General features: G+C 44.2%; 1 protein-coding gene across 2 annotated transcripts in view; it reads left to right on the plus strand.

The window, feature by feature from the left end:
* The first annotated feature begins 3,452 nt into the window (after nt 1–3,452).
* mpp2b (MAGUK p55 scaffold protein 2b) overlaps nt 3,453–13,963 on the plus strand; it is a 60,618-nt gene continuing 50,107 nt past the window's right edge. For both annotated transcript variants that reach the window (XM_049015264.1, XM_049015266.1), the window contains exon 1: nt 3,453–3,792. The gene's annotated coding sequence lies outside the window, so the exon portion shown is untranslated. The remainder of the gene's footprint in view (nt 3,793–13,963) is intronic.

Raw genomic sequence — 13,963 nt, forward strand, 5'->3', positions numbered from 1 at the left:
GTGTGTGTATCAGGTCATACGTTTCCTGTGATGGGCTGTCATCCTACCCAGGGCGCGCCCTCTGCTGCCTATGACAGACTCCATTAGAAGAACGATGACTATTGTATTGAGTGTGTGAAAGGCTTAGATGACCAGTTTTTTTTTTTTTGTTTTTTAAATTATAGGTTATTATTAAGTGTGTAAAGATCCTTGTGCTCATTTGTTTTGGTTTGGAGAGCTGCTGTCATCACAAGGCGAAAACAATCTGAAGATAAGTGAAGCACTCCCCGTTTTTGCATAATCCGGGAACTAAAATATAAAATATATGATTAGTACACTAAACCTTTAATTATAATTAATCATGAAAGTTTTTGATATACTTAAAGTTGTAACATAAAAATTATTATACAGCAATTTTCCCTGGGGCATATACACTTTATAAACTTTATGTATTTCCTTGGGTTGCTTTTTGTACTTAAACGTCACCCGATGTATGTATCTTGTCCGGTTGCACGTAACCTGACCCTACTTGCGATACATGTAGTCATTTGTAGCCTAATGTTCAACCCCTTGTGCTTTTTTGTTTTGTACATCGTTCCATGTACAAACAACCAGTGTTGGGCATTTCAGGGCCAAAAGCTACAAATCCACACCAAGATTTTGTTTCTACCAACCAGTTGAGCATAAAGAGTCAGTCACAGGGTACTCAAGTCATTGGTAGAAATTAAATCTTGGTCTGGATTTGTAGCTTCTGGTCCTGAAATACCCAACAATGCATGAAAACCCCTTTCATCTGTATGATGCACTGTGGTCCTATAGCTCCCAAATGTGGGAACTTTACCTCATGGATGTACGGATGGTATGACAATAAAACCCATTTGACTTTATCAGAAGCCAATAAAGAGCAAATTTATTAACAATAGTGGTGAGGGCAGTACTGGTCCTAGCCAATGTTACGCCCCAAGAGAGGATCACTAACAGAGCCTCCGGTCTGAGGTAAAGTGAAATTGGCTGGCAAGGTGACACTTCCTCAGACGTTGGTGCCCAAAGTGGCCACCAGTGTCGCCTATAGGATTGACGGGGGCCTGGTTTAGGGACAGAACATTTCTGGTTCTTTCATTTAATGCTAGATGTACTACAAGAATGTGACGGAGCTATCATGTGTATGGGCTCTAATAGAACAACTAATACTGACCACTATAAACCAGACTGTAGTCGTTTAAAAAACACTTATAGTCTGAACAGCTTCTCTGTGTTATAATTTTATAATGCGTTTTTAAAACTTAATTGGATCCCTTGATGTTGCACTAAAATGATACGCGCCCTCTGCTGGTGGAAAATCGACGATTGCGATGAGTTTCTTAATCTTGACCTCATTGCCCCTCTAGCCCTTATGCGTGTCTGAGTCTGCTGAGCCTCCTTAATGTTGGGAAGATTCTCAGCACAGTTCGTGCAATATCATCAATGGGAAAAGTGCTCTTAGACTCTTCATTACCCCATGCGAAGAAACTGAAGTTGACTAATGTTATTAGATTATATTAGAGGTCGGATAATATTTGTCGGCCAGTAGTAACCTACAATTTAAAATACACGAGGAAGTGTAATTACTTTCAGTCGATTTTAATTCTAATTAAATTAAATTTTAATTAAAGTTTAATTTAAAAGATTAAAAGGATTAAGGCACTGGATATCTATATAGAACACCTGGTTAGGTTTCCTGTAATACTTACCATTTTAAATTACTTTTGTACAAATTAGAAACCCGTATCCACACTTGCGACGAGCGGGCAGCGCACGCTCTCCCCGCCTCGTGCCCGTAGCTTTGGGGAGGAGCTCCGGACTCGGACGAGCGGGTGCAGAAGATGGACGGATGGACAGATATCAGCACACTGCCTGCATGGTTCATTTATGGGGAAATTGGTGTTTGCCGTGAACACCGTTTCAATGCGTATTTATAAACAACTTTTATGAAGACAGATTTATTGGCTAGGAGCTGAACTAACTCCAAAAGGGTGAAATTTATATCAGTATAATGCTGAAGATATTTTAATATTAAGAAAACACTGAAACTTTGACTGTGCATTAGAGTAATATTTTAGGCTGTGCCCTCTAGAAGCATTGCAGCCTAACTTTTAGAGGGTTATGTATACTGCGTAGATGTTCTTATGGAGATCAACACATACCCTCCAAGCCCAGATATAAATTATCCGTATACAGTACAACTACGTGGTAATGTACCTAGTGAAGTGCTAAAGTTACCCCGAAGGGAAACCTTTACTCGATTCATAGGCATACGTTTTATAAAATAATTTAAAATATAGGCTTACTACATTTAAAGGGAAGCGCAAAGCTGCTGCGTTTCGTACACGTAGCAATTATCACTCGACTCGTATCAGCTGTGACTACTAACGTGAACGCGCTTAAAAGCGAGGAAACACAACATCATGGCACTTGAAATACCCTTATATTTAATTCATTTGCACAAGTGCTGTTTGTAATATTGTGCAATAGCATGGTTGAGGCGCAGGCGTAGGTGGCACAAACCTGTGTTAACGTTATTCCCTTGGCCATCCTGGTTTAAATTAGACTGTCCGGTTTTAAGGAGGATTTGCAGAATTGCTTGAAGGGCTTCAATAGACCTTAAAAACGCTCAGTTAAATATTACTTTACTGTAAATACGTCCATAGGTAAAAACTGTCACATTTTTATAAACTTTTTTTTCACGATCAGAAATCATAGCAGAAAATCTAAATGCTGCCGGATAATCACATGATCTCCCTCATATCTAAAAATGAAAACGTTGGCGAATTTCAATGAATTGGCATCCTACCCAGGATCCATACCATATAGATGGGCACCGCTACAGATTTTGAGCCCCATGGAAGTATATACTGAGCCCCCAACCCAGACCAATCCAATTATGTACCACATTTTGTAGAGCCCCTGTCGCTCAAAGGCCCTTTCACCCTCCTTTACGGGACCCATGGTAATATGCATGCACATATATATGTCTGGATTTAGGGTGGTACGGTGGCTTAGTCGGTAGTACTGCTCCCTGGATCATCCTTGTTCTTTGTTGGACAAGCTTGTTGGAAGACAAATGGATGTGAAATGTGTTTAATGCAGATCAATCCAGTTTTACAGGGAAAATATAATTATGGATTTTAATGCGCCTAAGTGTTAAGTTGGGTAACCGAGTGGGTAGCGCTTTTGTTTAACAGCTCCAAGGTGTGTGGAGAGTCCTCATATTCTGCGGGTTTTATTTATGAGTACCCTGGCTTCCTAGTCACTGTCCGGAGACATGCAGTGAGGCGCACTGGTGTTTTAAAATCGCATGTAATGTGCGAGTACACATGTACTCTGCGATGGACTGCTCTCTGTGTAGTGTGTCCTATCCAGCCTTGTGCCTCATGCTGTCTGGGATAGGATTCAGCACCCGCCCCCACCCTCGCGACCCACATCAGTATAAGCGGGTGAAAGATGGATGGATTGGTATAATATTTCACCTCGACTATGCACTTCGAAGATAGCTAGATGTATAAGATTAATAACGTAAAAACTGCAATTTGGTAATATTTATACTATACGTCTGCTACTGAAATGAAAAAGACACGTTTTATATTTTAGGTAAAATACCAGACAGTGTGTATTCTACGTGGTAAGGCGCAATATGCTTGGTGGGGTCCGCACGGCACCAGGGATGCAGTTGCCCCTTTAATGTCAGAGCCGCGACTAAAGCGCGATTTGACATTTCAGTAGCATTATAAACCGAGAATAAGATTCAGACAGCGACGGGACCGCTGGACAGAACAGGTGAGCGGCTGTGAATAGGTGTGCCGTACGTTAAGCTATAGGCTACTATTAAATAATTGTATTAATATGATCGCGCGGTTTGGGTGTTTTCTTCTACGCTGTGACCGAGCGCTGTCTTAATGCTCATTTTGCTCAGGAGGTGCTGCGACGCTTGATTTGGAGTAGTGTGTTATCGGATGGTGTCCCCTTATTCTCCTTGTAATAATGTGCGCATATGATTACGATTGGTCTCCTAATCCCGTCAACGGAGGGTTATTGAGCGCCTGAATATGCTTTTCAGTGTTTCGAGTTCGCGTAAGGACAATGGCTGATTAACAAGCTGGACTGGAACAAGGTTCCCCGCAATTCAACCCTTTTACGGTTAATGAATATTAACCGCGTTGGTTTCAGTACGTGAACAATACGGGATGGCTCTTTAAATTAAACGCCTCTTACATCGCTACGTATCCACACACCCATGCCATTAAACAATGCTATTGTGCATCGTTTTACACAAAGGGTATGAACGTGGGAATGTATTTTGTTGAAGACTTAGTATGTCAAGAAATATATCTTTGAATGCACACCAGGACTGTGTCCATTGTATAGTTGGCTGTTACTCGAAGATGGACTATGGTGTGAACTCTCTTATGTTGCCTTAAAATTTTTTCTCGGTGGGATGAGCACAAGACGTGAACGAGGTGGAGGACTTTGGAAAGAATTGCCGTGTGCGTCGATCTCGGTTTCAAATAAGGAGAATCTGTTCACTGTTGACCTCTGAAGATTGAACTTCTCTGCATGGCCGTAATAAGGCTGATAGCCATTTAAAGCGATGTCTAAGACCTGAGAGTAGGTTAAGCAGTTAAGCGCGCTGTCACACGCAGCTTTCCATGCTCGCCTGCTCTCCTGGGCTCTCTTCCAGCTTCTGGCACGTACGCACGTACCGCGTCAGGCGATGTGTGAGGCTGATCACTCACACATGCCTTTATTAGGGAACGATTCTTTACTCCACACCTGCAGCAGACGTACACCTATACCGCAGGCACATATATGTATGTACACTGGATTTTAGCAGGATCTCTCATATGGATAATGACCAGAACGGCAGATGTGTAATAGAAATAGGTGTTCTATTCTGTGGGCGTCTCAGTTTATACCATGCGTTTGTCTTTAAATTATATTTTACTGCGTAGTATTTGCAAATGTGTAGGAAATTTAATCATTTAATTGTAGTAAATGATTTAAGGATATCGTTTTTCATCTTGTTAAACATTTACCGAAGAAACAATATGCTGAAACAATTTTGAAACTCTTGCTGCTGTGCTTGTCCGGTAACACCAGAGACTTGGCCTGTCTGCATTCACTGTTATGCACTTATCTGTTTCTATTCCCTTAAGGTCCCGGGTGAAAGTGGCAGCTCCCCGGCCCGCTTAGGGCCTTTTCTCGCTGTACCACCTACGCGTTACACTATAACATCGCAGTAACTGTCCGTGGCTGCTGCGTCCTGCCTGGTTAATCATAGGGCCGGTGCGGTGACCGAAGCCCCGAATTACGGTCACTCACCGGCACCTTTGCACGGCTGCGTGAGGGTGGCTGCTTTGCAGCTTGTTTTCCACTTGTGACAGTACGCCGAGCCGTGGCCTTAGCTGTATGGGGACAGAGAGCACGGAGCGCGACTTTGAGTGCGGGACCCACCTCCCCTGTCCCCCTGTCTCTGCTGGCCCCGGCTTTGATTTGTCCTTACTGGAGTAATTATCTCGCATTGATGGAGCTGCGTATGGTGGCGCAGTTCTGCGTAGACAGGCTCTCTGACGCTGCTTGTGCCGTGTTGCCGTAGTGATCATTTACAAGGCTACTGCTACTGAGCTAAGAACTGCATTTCACCCTCCCCCATCCTTATGTATAAAGATGGCCACTCTCCTGGTAACGAAATTGCGTGTGTGATTTTCTGGCAGAGTAAACTATTTCTACTGGCTACATTTAATTTTTACGTTTTTATTGTTTGAACATAAGAACATGTGTGTCACAGTATTAAATTCACTCAAATTATATTTATTTTTTACACCATTGGATGACATCATGTGTTGTTATTGGAGCTTTCAAAAGTAATAAAATGTGTTTTATCATGCTGTCTATAACCTCTTGCTTATATGGGAATTTAGTAGTAATATTGACACGTACGTAATTTTTACAGCATGAGGTTCTCTTATGCCACCCTTGTCCTCAATTTCCCATGATTCCAGAGGAGTAGGAGGTGTCCAGTTGGTGGCGAAATGCTGAGTGACAAAGGGGAAAGGCTTGATTCCTTGGTAGAAGAAGCTTCAGAAGTCTGGCAGCAGATATGAGTAGCGGCATTCGTAATTTTTGTGTAGCAGTTACACTGCATTGTGGGAATAGCGGCTCGATGTGTGAATGCAGTTGGGCCTTTGGCGAAAACGTGCAGTAGCTGGTCTTTGTTGTTTTGGTTTTCCTATGCTGGCCTCACTTGGGGACAGAAAGCCCTGGGGAGATGCCATTTTCAGTTAGAGCTCATTAGTCCTGCAATAAGCCAGAATAACACATAATATTCTGAAATGAAAGGAGCTTGGAGCCAGTAAATCACATTTTATAAAGCCGTTGGTGTATTAATATTCATGAGCACAGACTATCAAAGATGTATAGTGAGTTTAAGGCATGCTCGAATCGCTCTCTCCAGCATTGTGCTGAGCGCCCCGTATTTTACATGTGTTAGTTTTGGCTGTTAACACTTTCTGTGCAGAAACGATGGCCTTATTCCAGTTGTAGGAGTGTGGAAGGATGCTAGAATCTATCACAGTTATTTTTTGGATGTACAGTTGCCGTTCACGGGGTGATTTTGTTGCTACACTAAATGCAGTCTTGGTAACTGGGAAGATCTGCTTTTTGTTGTGGAAACCAGTATAAAATGAAAACTATACTGCTCCCGGTTGTCCACTGGGGGTGTGTCATTAGATCAGAATAACTGTCCCTCTTGTCTGACCTGGCTCATTTAAATTAGCTGATTTTCCCAGATTAGAATACTCGCATGTGATTTATGCACACACAGTGTGACAGTGGCTCTGTGTTAGTAACACACTGGCACCTAGCACCTCCAGTTTGTTCTGTGTGCAGTTTATCTGATTGTGTGTGTGGGCTCCTTCAGCTCCTGCTCCAGTTTCTCTCCCTCTCCTGTAGTGAACAGCACACATGAGTGCGTGTACATGCCTTGGGACAGACTGGCTTCCCATCCAGGGTGTATCGTACCTTTCCTTATGCCCTGTACCTCTTATGGAAAGTTACACGTCACTGCCGAGCTATTAATGTTCATCACACACTGGGAAGTCAGTGCATGCTAACAAGGCAGAGAAACAGGGCTGACTGGGGGAAAAATTGGATTATTAATCCGTCTCCCTTTATTTGGGTGATTTACACAGTGTGCAGCCTTGAAATGTAGTGGTGGTGCACAGTGCGCAGTGTTTACCATTGCGATTATGGGTAATGTTGTGTGAAGGGGTCAATTCTGGGAAGGCTGCATGGCCTCCAGTTGAATGCTGAATGCTGCCTTCTGGGATCTGCTGCAAGGAGGGTTTTGCCGCCAGACAAATAAGCCCCGCCTCCTCAGATTGGGAATGCTGGGTTATTGGACAGTCCGTCGTAGGAAATGATTGTGGGGCATATGATCTAATTTGTGTAATCGTGCACCCGTGCTCGAAATTTCTGTTTGTGAGAAAAAGGCTGTGTGTTCCTTATGGACCACTGACCTGGACAGTTAAGCTGGCATTTAAGCCAGTTCTGCTGAAATTTGCCTGCACTACCCAGTGTCACATGATCAGACTTTGCTGTGATTAGCAGGGAGCAACATTCTTTGTATTGCAGGGTCTGTCAAAAAATATACAGTACAGATGAAAACGTAGAGATGCCGGTAACCTGCGAAAGTACATTTTAACACTACTGTGTTGTGTAAAGCTGTAGCTTACTCCATATTATTACACATTTTTCCTTGTTGCCATGGTGAAGTAGGAGGGGGGAAAAGCCGGAATACTGCCTGCTGTTGTCTTGGATACGATCACTTCCTCCTGTGAAGTAATGAGAGGAGCTGAACCTGTGTGTGTGGGGGGTGGGGGGGTGGATTATTTTTAGATTTTTAGGCTATGCAGACGTCACTTAGTGGATACTTGTGGATAAGCACTTGTTTGCTTGTTGCTCACGTTTCTGTGGCGTAGCTGCATGATGGAAATACAGGCGCAATCCAGTGATGCTAATCCAGTGGTGGATAAGACCAGTGGTCTGGACTGCTGGGTCCTCGCAGTGCTTACGGGCTCAGCAGCGCACAAAATCATGTAATCTGGGGTATGGTATGTATATATGTATGTATGTATGTATGTGTGTGTGTGTTGTTGCTGTCCAATGAAAAATTTGTTTTTCCGATAATCCATATTTCAGGATAGTGAAGCAAAGCATTTTCTAAGAAACAACATCACAAAATGAATCTAAAACAAGGTGGCTAGACACCATTAGCACCACACAGAGAAACATATTTTTACACGATCGTCAGTGAGCGGTTTATTGTTTTAAATGGACTTGCTTGCCGTATTGTTAGTGAGGCAAATGTCATTGTCAGCAAGTTTCAAACTAAACCTGCTATGTATTCACGATTATCCATGATGTTAGTTATCTAACTATCAACATTAAGCTGGTAAAATCAGTGACGTGAAGTAATCCGTACAAACAGCCGTCATGGATACGAATGCTAACTACTACAACCATAAATATTAGTTAAATAGGGGAGTTCACAAAACATTTCTTTTGCAGGATAGTAAATCTAAAATATGACTGCAGGACCTGAAAGGACCTGAAAAGTTCTTCCGTAATTTCTGTTGGAGTGAAACCCTTCTCCTGCATCTCTCCTCTTGTGTCATTCCGTTGTGCTCCTCGGCATAGTCGCTGTTGGCTCCGCTGTCTTATGCTCAGCTGTTCCTAACGTCCCTCCACCCCCCTATTGTTTCCCTGGGAAACGTTGCTGTTGTTCGCCCTCCTGACTGGCCCCCCCAGCCATCTGGCTCTTTTGTACACCGCGGGTCTCAGAAGGCATCGCGGGAGAATGACTCTCAATTGCAGCCACCGGAACAGCTCCAGACGGCTGCTGACCTGCTCTTGCTCGACAAGCCCCTAGACTGATGGGATTGCCTAGACAGGGGGAAACCTTGGCCAGCTTTCATTAGAAACCCCTTGGCCGGCTTAAACTCACCTGGCGGACTGCCAGCTGTGCTCCGTCGTAGGTCTACTGGTGACGTAATGACTTCACCTATGACCTGTAGGACTTGGTGAAAATCTTCATGGCTGAGGAGCCAGGAAACCCCTAGTTCGCTTATAGCTCTCTCTTTATAGTCGTATAAATGTTCTTGAAAGGGCGGGCAATGACTTTGCAGGTCAAGACTCTGCGTTCATGGTCAGAAGGTCACGGGTTTGAATCCCATGGCAGGCATAGTGATGTCACCATTGACCCTCCCAAATGCTCCGGGAGCTTTCTCGTTCATGCATCGCTTTGGGTAAAAGCAAACGCTAAATAAATAAATAATAAAATAAATAAAAGCTTAATGAAGTCTTTCCGTTAAAGACTTGCAGGTAGGCAGTCATGACAGTCCTTGTAAAAGAATCAGCTTTAAAAGGAAGCCATTTGATGCTTAGCTGGATTAATGAGGGTACACAGCAGGCGGGGAAATGGAGTCTCTGGCCTCCAGTGTGGCTTCTTTCAGTAACTGGCTGCCGATTGTTTTGTATTTATCATCCTGGCTATTTGAAGATCATGCCTACCATACCGCTGTGAATATTCCCACGGATGCAGCTGTGTGTTTACAGCAACAAGCTGGATATTTTGTCTATATTCAGCGGCTCTCTCCCCAGCATCCCCTCCCGCTCTTGCGCGTTTGATTTAGCGGCTTGCTGGGGGCGGGCTCCCGGGGCCTCGCGTGGGAACTCCACCCCAGGGGCGGTCGCATTAACTTCCGTGTCCCACACCTGGAAACTAGCAGTTGAACATTTGCTGGGGTCCAGTGAATGAATTCCATGTTTACTGGATTAAGAAAACCAAGCAGAGCCCTTCCATGCTCTCTCTCAAGGTTGGTTTCTAGTTAGTCAGTTTAATAATTACTGATTCTGATTGGACACACCTGGGTCACAGGTAATTGTATGCTGGGAAGTCGGTAGTGCTCGGCCCTTGAGGACCGTGACCTGAATAGCCCTGACCTAGGTCGTCGGGTGCTGCGTAACCACATACACATACCCTATGCCATACGCTACACTGTAGCCTAATGCGCACCCCCCTCCCCCCGGAAATGTAACTACAGACTACAGACTGTGGTGTAGGGTATGCGGCTAAGGACAGTGTAGATTTTACACTGAAGTCTAAATCGGTCTTTACTCTTTAAAATGTTAGTTTTACTAAGACCAAGGTGTTCTGAAGTTCTGAATGTGGTTCCTCATTTACTGCACCTGACAGTGTTGATCATCTCCTTACTACAGCCACTTAAAGTCTCAAACACCTGTGGACTCCATTGTTGCCGTGGAAACATGGGGCCCATCATGGTGTCATAGCAGCCTAGGGTTCTGGAGAAGAAAATGTGTGCTCTTGACTGAAGCCAACAGAGCTTTTAGAAGATGGACATGAATACCACGATCCAGTGAAACAGAACTGTGCAGTATGATTTGTACTGTAAGATTAAGAATTACACATATTAACACTATCTTCATATACACCGATCAGCCATAACATTAAAACCACTGGCAGGTGAAGTGAATAACATTGATTATCTCATTTCAATGGTACCTGTTGAGGGAACCATTATATACTGGGGAAGCAAACAGTCAGTTCTTGAAGTTGATGTGATGGAAGCAGGAAACATGGCCAAGCGTAAGGAGTGACTTTGCCAAGGGCCAAATCGTGATGGATAGATGCTGGTGTTCCCAGCATGCAGTGGTCAGCACGTAACAAAAGTGGTCAGAGGAAGACCAACTGGTGAACCAATGACAGGGTCATGGGTGCCCTAAGGGAGCCCGTCTGGTCCAGGCCCATGGGAGAGATAGAACTTGCTGTAAAAGTTAATGCTGGCTATAATAGGAAGGTGTAAGAACACACAGTACAGTGCAGCTTGCTGCATATGGGGCTGTGTAGCTGCAGACTGGTCAGAACACTCATACTGACACCTGCCCACCACCAAAAGTGCCAACAATGGGCACGTGGGAATCAGAACTGGACCATGGAGCAATGGAAGAAGGTGGCCTGGTCTTATGAGCTACGTTTTCTGTTACATCATGTGGAAGGCCAGGTGTGTGTGTGTGTCATTTACCTGAGGAAGCGATGGCAGCAGGATGCATTGTGGGAAGAAGGCAAGCCAGAGGCAGCGTGATGCTCTGGGCAATGTTCTGCTGGGAAACCTTGGGTCCTGACATTCATGTGGATGCTACTCTGACACGTACCACCTACATACAACATTGTTGAGGCCCAAGTACATCCCTTCATGGCAGCAGTATTCTCCAATGGCAGTGACCTCTTTCAGCAGGATTGTGCGCCCTGCCACACTGCAAAAATTGTTCAGGAATGGTGTGAGGGACATGATAAAGAGTTCAAGGTATTGACTTGGTCTCCAGATTCCCCACATCTCAATCCGACTGAGCATCGGTGGGATGTGCTGGACATTTTAACGTTATGGTGGATCGGTGTATATTATTAGCGTAAATATTTGCCAGCTTTTCTCACCATTTAAGAAAACATCCACTTAAAAATAATATATAGATGTTTTTAATCAGCTGCATATGTTGGGCGGCATGTGTTTAAAGAGTTATTTAATTTACTGGACCCCAAATGCAAATGCAATGAAATGCAAATTTTGGTAGATTCCTGTAGCTTTGGGTCACCAGGAGTCATGAATCAAAGGTGGATGATAATAAGCTTGCTGCACCACCTATGGTCAGGTAAGCTGGTGATTGCGGTGTCTCTGGTACGTGTCTGACTGCCTGCCAGGAATGTCTCGCTCTGATGGCTGGTGTGAAAGCATTGGGCTTTAGTACCGTGGGGTGATCAGTAGGGACCCCCAGGTGGAGCAGCACGTGTGCCGGCCGAGCTCTACGCTCCCAGTGCGTCTGGCGGGGTGCAGCACAGTAACGACATGCTTGATATCTCCATGATTACATCCCAGCTGAGGAAGTGTCACGCAGCTTCATTTGAACAAGATAAGCTTCTAATGTAAAGTCCTCAGACATGCCGCAGTGACTGCTTTCATGGCCCATGGCAACCGGCTGTTACCGCACCACAAGAAATGGACGGACAGGATCAAATGTAACTGTTCTAATCATTCACATTCCTCTAATATTCACGTTAGTTACTGGATTAGTCAGATGTTCAGTGTTGGTTTTGAATGTTTCGTTTGTTCGTGATTTTTTTCTGTTTGGCTTTATGGTTGGAAATCGGTGGCAGAAAAGGGAAAAAATAAATTAAGCTAAAAATTAACAAAGAAGTTTAATTTCAGTTAAAATGCAAACTTCAGTTTTAACTTTGCCAATTTTGCTTTTATGATTCTTTAATTCTCTTGGGTTCTGAAAGTAACAAAAAAAAATTCATGGACATGTCACTGAAGGATCTATAGCTGCCTGGTTTGAATGGTCTGGACACCTTGCCTTTGTGAACATATCTGAACGTGTGTGTTGAATCCCTTTGATTTCCAGGTCTGCCACAGGTTCTTGTGAACTTCCAGATGTGACTGTTGCAGTAAAATCCTGTTTTTGTGTACAGCTGCCTGAGATTCTCCCAGAAGAAAGACCAGGAGAAGTAGCCATATTTTTTGTGTGTAGTAACTGCATACAAGTCACCCAACACTCATGGCCCAGTGCATGTCTTGATATGCAGACATGCCTTAATGCGATGTAACATGAACAAGTTATGTTACTCATATTCCTGAATTAGGGATGATTTCTAGGGAAGTCGGGGGTTTGTCTTTACATTTTACTGACCTGGGTGTTTTTTTTTCTGAAAAAGATAGTCGTCATGTCTCCTATGAATGAATCACTCATATCCATGTCTAACTTTGAGCATTAAGATACTCTGACTCCAGCCATTAGAGTGAGACAAACACAACCGAGTCTAATCCTGCACTGGTGTTCTCCAGGCTTGCCAGCTACTAAGAGGAAGGTCGCTGTAGTGGTCTGTTCACATCTCTGTGTGAATGAGAGATTTCTGGAAGAGGCCTGATGTGGAGCTAAAAAATCGCAGGTTCCGCTGAGCTGAAGTGACATCAGCTCTGGATTCCTCTGTGTGAAAGGAGTATCTGCCGGGATTCAGGTAATCGCAGTGGTTGTCGATTGTCCCAGTCCCCAGGAAGCTTGGCAGGTGTAACTCCCTGCTTTCTGTGTTGATGTGGATTCGCGCCTGTTGCGAGGATTGAGTCATGGTCACCTATGGTTGGCTGCCGGGTGACAAACAGAGTGAGTAACTGCAACAAAACAAACAATGGTGTTGACCACTGGAATTCAGAGGCTGGGGTTCAGCTGGGTAGTGAAGAGTCACAGGGTTCCTTGTTGAAGCTCTGAAGGGGAGACTCTGGACTGGGGCTGTGTGATTCTCTGCAAAGCACTTTTCTTTTTTATGATCATGATGATTATCTGACTGTCCCTTTTGTTGTCTTTTTTCTAATATGCCATTAAAACTGGTTGCTGTTTGCATCTAAAACACGTTCTGCAATCATGTGAGGAGCAAGTTGAGTGCAAAGGGTGGTCATACTCTTGTTGGGAGGTAGATGGTTGGGAGGATGGAACCTCAAGCATCTCAGCAGTGGTGTTGCTTCAGAAACCTTCACCAAAATGCTTTTCCCCAATTTCCCCCCAGAATTCCTTATTCCTGTCATTCGGTACCATACGGTGCCCATGTTGAAGATCGGGCCACATCTCCTTTGGTGTGCATTCTCTTCTCGATGCTGCACGTTTCCCCCAGTGATGTTCACATGCTTAGAGCAGAGCATCATTCTCTTGATTCCACCCAGAGCCCAGATACCAAGACAACAGACCCAGGTTACTCTCTCCTCGTCTCTCCACAAGTGGCTAATGTGGCACAGTGGCAATTGTGTGCAGGTCCCTGGTGTGGGGAAAAAACACCCTCCAGTATCAATGGGTCAAGCCACTTTAGATAAAGGACCAGCTAAACAAA

Source organism: Brienomyrus brachyistius, chromosome 5, assembly GCF_023856365.1.
Source record: "Brienomyrus brachyistius isolate T26 chromosome 5, BBRACH_0.4, whole genome shotgun sequence".
NCBI classification, from domain to species: Eukaryota; Metazoa; Chordata; class Actinopteri; order Osteoglossiformes; family Mormyridae; genus Brienomyrus; species Brienomyrus brachyistius.